Here is a 10,723-nt window from a genome sequence, read left to right as displayed (position 1 = left end):
ACAATCTGATAGGAGAATCTTACACTGGAGAGAGGTAAAAGTCTAAGTTAGAAACAGACCTTAGTGTCTGGGGATAGATCTGGGGAAAAAAAGAATAAAACCCACATGGTAAGGTTTGCAGTACCAGGGCTAGTGTGTCTTGCACACACCACCAGCCTGAATTTAAAAGATAAATGCTTTCTTTCCCTTTTGAGTTAAACAGAATAGTTTGGTTTTTCAACTAAAGAATCAAGGCAGGGCTGGAGCGACAGCACAGTCAGTAGGGCATTTGCCTTGCATGTGGCCAGCCTGGGTTCGATTCCCAGCATCCTATATGGTCCCCCGAGCACCGCCAGGAGTAATTCTTGAGTGCAGAGCCAGGAGTAACCCTGTGCATTGCCAGGTGTGACCCAAAAAGTAAAAAAAAAAAAAAAAAAAAAGAATCAAGGCTAAGACTGAAGTAAAGTGGTAGGGTGTCTGGGTATTTGTTCCCAGTTCACTTGCCCATCACCTCATCATATAGTCCCCCAAGGCGGCGCACCAGGAAAAAGTGTGAGCACCCGCTGCCCGGTGTGTCCCCCAAATGAAACAAACATACAAAAAGATTAAGGCTTCAGTGAGTCATACTGATAGTACTCAGAGCCCAGAAGAGAGGCAGAAACAAACACAAGGAGAGATGCGCACAGATTCTGGAAAAGTCTCTGCTTGCAGTGCTTAGTTCCCTGCTTTCTTCGATAAAGGTCAGTTATGGGCTGATGGCTGGGAAGGTAAATTTTGGAAGAATTCCCACCACCACTGACTGATAAGAGTAACTTACTGTGTCTGAACTACAAAGTATGTGTACCAAACAACAGGTTTCTTCCTGGGAATTTTGATATGTGCCAGGCAGGCAGTTGCCTGGGTGGCCAGACATCAGTAAAATGCTGGGCACTGAGTGTCTAATAAGCTTCCCTGGTCGGCAACATTTCACACACTGTCACAAAACTAGTTGCTGGAGCAATTAAGCACTTGGTCTCCTTCCACCGCAATAAATCAGCTGGGAATCTAATAAATAACTGAGCCTGGACATGATCTAGGAGGACTCCTGGACAAGCTGCTGACTCTGAATTTTTAAAAATTAATTACTGGATGGGCTGGATAGGACCGGGGGGAGGGGGGGAGGCTTGGTTTCATCCCTGACACCAGGTACGGTCTCCCAAACAACACAAGGAGTGATCCCTGAGCACAGACCTAGGAGCACTGCTGTGTGCGCCCTAAAATTGAAATACAAACAAACTGAATGTTAGACTGACTCCAAAGGTATTATTTATGATACCTAACAATGTAAATTTTCATATTCTGTCACCCATCTCCTGCCCCTTACGACCACTTATTTTTAGTGCTTGGATCTTTTTGCTTTGAGGAATATATATAACAGTTCTCAGGGAACTGGCTCTGCGCTCAGATATCACTCCTGACACAGGTCATGAACCATATGGGGTGCCCAGGATGGAACCTGGGTAGGTTACATGCAAAGCAAGATCCCTACCCATGTACTATGACCCTACATCACCACTTTCAAATTTTAGGAATATGAGTAGCAGCAACACGGAAGTAAAAGGTTTGTTTTCTTGAAACACAACATACTAATACAGCATGAACACATTCACCACATATCATGGTAAAACACTGGATGTAACGTATGTAAAAAACAAAAAAAAATAAAACCACTGAAAGCATTTTTTCCCATATACAATCACTAACAAAATAACACCACTATTGCCTAACAAATGCTTTTGTTAGAATACAAATTTCACTTGTTATACTGCCAAATGGGCTGGAGCAATAGCACAGCGGGCAGGGCGTTTGCCTTACCCGGGGCCGACCCGAGTTCGATTCCTCCGCTCCTCTCGGAGAGCCTGGCAAGCTACCAAGAGTATCTCGCCCACAAGGCAAAGCCTGGCAAGCTACCCGTGACGTATTCAATATGCCAAACACAGTAACAACAAGTCTCACGATGGAGACGTTACTGGGCCCGCTCGAACAAACTGATGAACAACGGGAGGACAGTGCTACTATACTGCCATAAGTGACAGCACGTGCTTCTCTGTATTCACACTAAAATTACTGACAGCTTAGCACTGTCTGTAGCACTGTCCTCCCATTGTTCATCGATTTGTTCGAGCGGGCCCAGTATCGAATACATCACAGTATCGCAGGTAGACTGCCAGGCTTTGCCGTGCGGGCGATCTGAGATACTCTCGGTAGCTTGCCGGGCTCTCCGAGAGAGGCGGAGGAACTCAGGTCGGCCAAGTTGGCCTCATGCAAGGCAAACGCCCTACCGCTGTGCTATCGCTACTGAACTGATTAACTTACAGCTTAGTTAAGTGAAATCTAGGTTAGTGGTTACTGGGCTAATAAACAATTTTTCTGATTTTTTACAACCCTGATGTAAAATCTCCATTGGGTAGGAGTGGGGGTACCAATCCCCCAAACAGGGCTGGGGGTGGGGACTAAAGCAGGGCCATTCCCAGTCAACTCTGCCCAGATGTCTCAATGCTAGTAGCAAGTCATGAGGTACAGCTGGGCCCAGCAGTGCTGGGGATATCAGGGCCACCGACCCCCACCTGTGGGCTAGGGGCAAGGCACACAGGGAATTCAGCTCTCTTTGCATGAAAGGCACACACCTCTCCATCTCTCGGCCTTCTTCTGGCTCCAAATGATCTTTGTTTTGTTTTGTTGGGGTCCACACACAAGGTGTTTTTTATTGGGGTGGGGGAGGAGGGCCACACCTGGTGGACCTGGTTCTTTTCTCAGGATTGAGTTCTTGGGTGCTGTGAGGTTCTCAGCTGTCTGCCTGGCCTACAACCATTCTTTTCAACAACTTTTAGGGATGGAGAGATGAAGAGATGATAATATTCCTCATTAAACAGACAAAAATGACAAGCTGAAGGGCCAGGGTGAAAGTCCAAAGCATAAGCCCCAGGCAGGAGGTCCGGGTACATCACCGGCACTGAGCATCACTGGGAAGTGACCCTGATGACCACACAGGGAGAGAAGTCCCTTACTGGAGGTTATGGCCCAACGTGCCCCACGTGCCCCCCTCCAAAATATGCAAGACACATCACAATTTTAAAATAGTAAAACAAAAAAGCTTATCTTAAAATCCAAGACATACTGAACAAGAGAATGTTAAAAAATAAATAAATAAAATAAAATATAAGCATTGGGTTGGAGCGGTTATGGCATTAGCCGGGCATGCAGCAGCGCTGGGTTTGATCCCTGGCCCCACATATGGTCACCTGAGTTCCGCCAAGAGTAAGCCCCGGGCACTGCCAGCGTGACCCCCCCCAAAAAAAAAATTAGGAAAGAAAAATAAATTTAGGGGCTGGAGCCATAGCACAGCGTGTAGAGCGTTAGCCTTGCACGCGGCCAACGCGGGTTAGATTCCCAGCATCCCATATGGTCCCTCGAGCACCGCCAGGAGTGATGCTGACTGCAGAGCCAGGAGTAACCCTTGAACATCATCGGGTGTGACCCAAAAAAGCAAAAAAAATAATAATAAAATAAATTTTAAAATTCAGTCGTGCAGGTGGAAAAAGTTGGGTACAACAGGGGCCGGGTCACCTATAGTACTACGGGTAGGTCACCTCCTGCCTTGCAGGCCTGAAGGTGCGATCCCGGTCACCGCTTCCGGTCAGGAATAAGCCCTGGGCGGGCACCGCTGAGGGGAGGTGCCCCACCCTTCAAACCATACCCGGTAAAAGCAGCATCTGGACAAATCAGGTTCTCCCACTTAAAGAGGTGCCTAGTGCAATCAACGACCGGCGCCGATGACAGGGCTGGAATGTCAGCTCTCTGCTCCACGGGGCACAGCAACAATCTGGTCCTGGTAACCAGACTAGAAAGCTTTCTGGCCACAAGAACGCGGTCGCAGGGTAGCCTGGAATCTGCAAGTCAGGGTGGCACGAGGGTGGTGGCCGCTCGGGTCCCGCACCCGTGCAGCCTGACCCAGCTCTGGCCGGGCCCAGCCCCGGGGAAGTAGGTCCACGTGGTGGTGGCGGCTCTAGGCCAGCAGGAGCTTCCGGACAAACCTCCAAACTTTCCTCCCCTTCCTGCTCTCGGTCCAGGCGGCGATTTCCACCGCGCGCGTTTCTCTCCCTCTCCCCAGCGCTCGGCCAGGGCCGCCACGTCCCAGCTGGGCGCGTCTCGGGGTCCGAGAGTGCGTGGCGCGCGTCCCCGGCTTCAGTTTCATCCCGGGGTGGCGGGGAGGGAGGGGACTGACTTGCCGGACCCGGCCCTATGTTCCCGGCAGATGCGCTGGGTCCCTGCTAGCCTGGGCTCGGGACAGCGGCCCACATCCCTTCCCCTTCCCCACCGCGTCCTCCAGCCACTCACCCGGCTCGGCCTGTTGCGCGCGGCCGCGGGCCGACTGGGCGGGGGCGGTGGCTGGGGGCGGGGCGGCGTGCGCACGCTCGGGGCTGCGCGCTCCTGTGCCCGCGCCCGCCGGGGCCGGCCCGAGCGCTCCTGGCGCACAGGCCCTGATTGCTGTTAGGAGTGTGTGCTTCTCACGTGCCTTTGTTTGACATCCACATTACCTGGGGAAGCAGAGTGAAGAACAGGGTTTGGGGAAGTCTCCCGGTTGCACCCTCCTCCTTTTGCGATATTACAGCGCTCGCCTTGCTCGCGGTCCAAGCAAGATCTATTTCTCCGCTCCTCTGTACCCGCTATGGTCCCTAGAGCTTCACCAGGAGTGATCCCTGAGTGCTGAGCTTGGGGGTGAGCACTGAGCCTCTCCGGGTGTGCCCTCTTACCCTCCCCGCAAAAAAAAAAAAAAAAGTCTGAAAAACTTGAAGGTCTGGAGAGTGGGCGCTAACTAACTCTGAGTTTAGAGAGTCAGAGGTGCTTTTCCCTTAAGTAACCTTTTATGCTATAATGCCTTGCAAATTATATCATGTAGACCAGGGACAGAACTGATGTCCTGGATTTAAAAGTTGCCAGGAATTTTTTGTGGGTCATAAAAACAAAAAGAACAAAAACAACTGTTTGTAATTTCAGCCCAAGGTTTTTTTGTTTGTTTGTTTGTTTGTTGTTGTTTTTTTTTTACTGATTCACTATCAGAGTATCAGGGTGCGGGGCTTCTAAAGCTTGCACCTGGTCTCACATTTGGTTTTGTTCTGTGTCCTTCTTTGCTCTATAGACCAAAGAGCTCCCAAAGGAACTTATAGATTAAAATTTTGATTGAGACCACTGCGCCACTGCGTATTTCTGATGTTGGGTGTCTAACACCTATCCAAAACTATTTCTTTTTGTTGCTTGTTTGTTTGGGGGCCATAGCTGGCGTTGCTCGGGGGTTACTCCTGGCTCTGCACTCAGAAATCTCTCCTGGGTGTGCTTGGGGAACCGTATAGAACGCTGGGGATTGAACCCTGGTCTGCAGGAGGGAAAGGGCGTCTGTCTCTTCCGCCACCCCCCTCCCCCCAGCAGCATGGTGGCTGCCGCCTTAAAGCTTATTGGAAAGCCAGGTATGAGCCGGTGGTAACAGGGCAACTGCAGCCTCATGGGAAGGGGGGGGCGGTACCTGCTCATCCTTCACGCCCAACTAAGGCCACGAGTTGCCCCCCACAAGCAGCTCTCTGGCACGGCCATGGCACCAGACACACAGAGACCAATCTCGTAATTATCTGGCTCTTGGCAGAAATCCCTCCAGACTTAATTAGTAAAATATTAGAAATCAAAAATCGCATAGCCGCAATCGCAGCCGCGCAACATCATATGTTTTTCATAACCAGCCATAGAAAACAAATTATTTTACAATGACTTTTCAGCAGTACTGATGGTTGGGGGGAAATTCCAAACAATAATGGTGCATCTTTTTTTGAAATAATGAATGTAATCAGAGTAAAGAGAGAGAGTTAAGTAGAAATCATCTGCCTAACAGGCATTGGGAGGGGTGGGAGGGGCATATATTGAGGTTCTTGGTGGTGAAAAATAATTACTGGTGAAGAGAAGGGTGTTTGATCATTGTATGACTGAGACTTAAACTTGAAAGCTTTGTAACTTTTCTCATGGTGATTCAAGAAATAAATTTAAAAAATTAATTAATGAAGTACATACAAAATGATTCCATTTGAAAAATATATGTTATGCACAGAAAAATGAACTATACATTAACATACTAATTTTGAGAAAATTACTTTTTTTGTCAATTGGTATATTTAATTTTTATAATGAGATCATAATTCATTTGTAATCAGAATAAAAGCAATATCATTCATTTATAATACATATTTTAAGAGTTTTTTTCCCAATGCAGGTCCTGTAAAACAGTCCATTTCTATATTTAGAGAGAGCTGACTGCCTTTACCTTAATCTTAGAAAATAGCTTATTTTCTCAAGTTCTCAAATTCTATCCAAGTTTATCCCTCAGTGAACAATCACATACAGTCTGTTCTGAATTGTGACAGCAAATAAAGTGAAAATTAAAATGAGGTAAATATTATATGCTGTCTGTCACTCACACATTACCCAGGTAACTGTGATTTTCATTTTTCTTGAAATAAGAAATGACTCAGAAATCTTGGTGCTCCCTAATAGAAATGAAATAGAGACAGCTCTGCCCTCAATATATTCATGACTTAAAAGTGTTTAAAATTTCAGTGGCTCATTTTCAATGCTCCAATAATTCCCTTGAGCACTATCATATTTTAGACATTTATTACTGAAAAATGCAATACCTGCCTTTCTAGACAGTAGCAGAAGTTACATTGGCTTGGTCAATTGTGTACTACTACTGTTCTTCAGGAAGTATACATGGTGTGATATAGACCCATTCTTCTTCAGTGATGTGCCTGACAAAATTGTGAAATGAGCATCTCTAGGAACATATTGGACATCCTAAATACAAAAGCTCAAAGTAGAAGAAAAATAACATCTGAAGAACTAGAATAGGAGGAAGGGAACACTATATATTTGTTCTGCTCATTTTAATTTAATTTTATTTTTTGGAGAGTGGGGTGGGGATGGATACCACATTTGGCTATATTTGAGGCTATATTTGGCTATATTTGGCTATATTTGGCTCTGTGCTCAGAGATCACTCCTGGAAGGTAACAGGGGACCATATGTGTTGCTGAGGATCAAACCCAGATCACCCACATTCATGCAAAACAAGTGCCTTACCTGTTGTGCTAACTCTTCAGTCCCCTGTTTGTTTTACAACTTGCCCTTTTTATTTATTTATTTATTTGTTTGTTTTGGAGGGCCAGATATGCAATGGAACTGAAAAATATTTTTAAATAAGTTATGCAAGCCACCTGAGACGTATTCCATATGCCAAACACAGTAACAAGAAGTCTCATAATAGAGACGTTACTGGGCCCGCTTGAGCAAATCGATGAACAATGGGAAGACAGTGCCACAGTGCTATATCAGCTCAATTTGGACCCTTTCCTGGAAAAATATAATCTTTGGAAAGTTTTGAAAGAACTGGAAAAGTTGTATTGAGAAAATAGAATTAGTTTGCTTAACAGGAAATCAGAGTAGAGAGTTTGCCTTCGAGTCTTTCACATGTTAGAAAAACTTTTAGAGATCTAAGTCATTCATAGCAGAATACCAGAACAAGCGGGGAGTTAATAGTCTCTTTACAGTAGCATAAAATACTTTAGGTCTTTTTGTTTCACTTTATGGTGAAATAAACAGCAGTACAGAGGAAGTGATGTACCATTTCACTTTCCTTAGTTCATTCTCAGAAAACAAAATAGGAAGGGATACATTTTATAGTTCCTATCAAAGGCTTATCTCTCAATAAAATGTTTTCCACGAAATACTCTTTACTAAAGCATGCAGGCTGCCTATCTTCAGAATGAATGCAGGCAGGTCATTGGAGATTTATTCTACTTACCATTTATTTAATACTCACTTGATCTGGTTTAGTCAGTTCAGCCAAAGCTACTATTATTACGAAATACATAAAATTCATTTAATTTCCCATTCAATTCCATGTCTGGAAGCAAGTTTAATTATTTATGAAGTAGGATGTTCATTTCCTGGTTTTATATCCCCCTTCCATAATGCATCGTGGAGCATAGAGCTTTATTTTAACGTTCATTTGTTCACTGTTTTTATTATACCTCCAAGTTTACTCTTTCTGTTAGAAGTATGCTTTAACTAAAGGCTGACTTGTCATACATTTAAAATTTTCAAAGTTTCTATTGAAGTAATATTTATTTACTAGTCTATATATGTATGTATTTTAGGATTATAATTTCATAGCACTGCACTACAGCACTGTCCTCCCGTTGTTCATCCATTTGTTAGAGCGGGCCCAGTAACACTGTGAGTTGTGTTGTTACTGTGTTTGGCATATCGGATACATCATGAGTAGTTTGCCAGGCTTTGCTGTGCGGGCAAGATACTCTCGGTAGCTTGCTGGGCTCTCGGAGAGAAGCGGAGGAACTGGAACCAAACTCAAGTTGGCCGGGTTGGCCGCATGCAAGGCAAACACCCTACCCACTGTGCTATTGCTCCAGTCCATAATTTCATACTTATGCAAAATATGTTACTATACTACACTCATCACTAAATTACCGTCCCCCAGTCCCTTGAGCCTTTTCAGCACACTCTCCACTTTACCTTGGTTACCTCAGACTAAGGATTTGCTTTGGTTTGGTTTTATCTGGTTCCTTGCTTTTCTTCTCTCTCTCTAACAGTGTGTAAATGGGACCATTCAGTACTTGTCTTTCTCCTTCTGACATTTATTTTAGCAGGACCCACTCTAGTTTTATTTATGTTGTTGCAAAAGGCAAGACTTCATTGTTCCTTCTGGCTAATCATATGGGATGTCATACAATTAGTGCATATTTTGTGGGATTTTTTATTCAGTACATAAGACTTAATAAAGTGGGCCAAAGAGGTAGTTGAATGGGTAGGGTGCTTGCCTTGCATGAGACTAATTCTCGGTACTGCTGGTATTGATCCCTGAGTGCTGAGTCAGGAGTGAACATTGACCACCTCTGAGTGTGCACCCCTTCCCCTAAAAAATCTGTCTAGTCAACAAACATTTGTAGAATAAAGTATTCAATTAATGAAATTCTTTGACAAAGTATAATTGTTATATCTCAATAACAAAATTTTAGAGATTACTATTAAAAATTAATTTGTTAATTTAACATTAAGATGGGAATACTGTATAGTCCCATTTTTTTTGGTCCCCCTTGAATGAACACGTAATATAGTACACTTGAGGGTGAAAAAACCATAAGATGATTAGAAATGAGAAAGAGGCCCTTCATGGGAATTTCAGTCTGTTGGTGCTAAGCCAGGACATTAGGATGAGCCTCTGGACACTGCCCTGCAAGCAGGAAGCAGAATCTAGGTCCCACTTCTCACTAAGTGGGCAAGCTAAAAACTTGTGAGTCTGATGACCTGGAGAAGTACGGCATGCTCTCATATGCCCGCCTAGTCATACATTATCTCGGCAGTACAAGGCAGCAGTTTCCCCCTCTCTTACACATCCTTAATCTGGATTGACCTTCAAGTATTAGTATGAGCCTTCTCTTTGCCCTATGTGTAACCAACCACAAGAACGTGAGGGACTTAATCTGTAAAGCCACATTTCCAGTTTTCCTATCTTTCTCTGACGTTTTAAATCATAACAACATAGCTTTGACAAGACAATAAATATACCCTGATGTTCCTTTGACGAATGTTTTTCCTGTAACTGTCTGTACTCTCGTTAGTGAGTCTTTCTCTGTGATGAAGTAATTAGGATGTGACTGAAAAAAATAGAATAAAAGGAGGCCTCTGACAGTTGCTCTTTGCCTCGAGCCAGAACGAGCCTGGACAAGCCTTGGCCCTCGGTGCTCTGTACATTGGTCTTGCGTGTTCTATCTCTTTGCCTCTGACCGAAAGAATGTTCATGCAACATCAGTCATGTTCAAAGTTTCTCCTTGATGAAGATTCTTTTCCTTAGGATTCAACTCAGGTAATCTGGAACTTAACAGAAACTAAGAAACAAACTTTTCTTGAATTATTAGTACAGTACATCTTTTCTCTTTAGCTAAATACAGAACACTTACACTTGAAAAGCAAGAAAACCTCAGATTATATGGTTAAAAATTCTTCTCCATGAACCTGGAGAGATAGGAGAGAAGGTAGGATTTTTGCCTTGCATGCGGGCAAAAATCACACCAGGGTTTGATCTCTCAAATCCCATCTGGTCTCCCAAGCCCACCAGGAGTAATTCCTGATCTCAGAGTCAGGAGTAAGCCCAAAGAAATGTTGGGTGTGAATCAGGAAAGGAGAGAGAGAGAGAAGGAAGGGAGGGAGGGAGGGAGGGAGGGAGGGAGGGAGGGAAGGAAGAAAGAAAGAAAGAAAGAAAGAAAGAAAGAAAGAAAGAAAGAAAGAAAGAAAGAAAGAAAGAAAGGATGTGGGAGGGAGTGAGGAAGGAAGGAAGGAAGGAAGGAAGGAAGGAAGGAAGGAAGGAAGGAAGGAAGGAAGGCAGGCAGGCAGGCAGGCAGGCAGGCAGGCAGGAAGGAAGGAAGGAAGGAAGGAAGGAAGGAAGAAATGATGTGGGAGGGAGTGAGGAAGGAAGGAAGGGAGGAAGGAAGGAAGGAAGGAAGGAAGGAAGGAAGGAAGGAAGGAAGGAAGGTGATTTATAGCAACTGAGTTTTCATAATGCACATACCTACAACTCTTATTTATTGAGTAATATTCTCATATGATCTTAAAGTCTTTCCTCTATGTCAGCAGTCAATTTTCAAAT

This window comes from Sorex fumeus, unplaced genomic scaffold, assembly GCF_029834395.1.
Source record: "Sorex fumeus unplaced genomic scaffold, SorFum_2.1 ptg000129l, whole genome shotgun sequence".
Classification (NCBI taxonomy): domain Eukaryota; kingdom Metazoa; phylum Chordata; class Mammalia; order Eulipotyphla; family Soricidae; genus Sorex; species Sorex fumeus.
Note: the sequence above shows the minus strand (reverse complement) of the source record.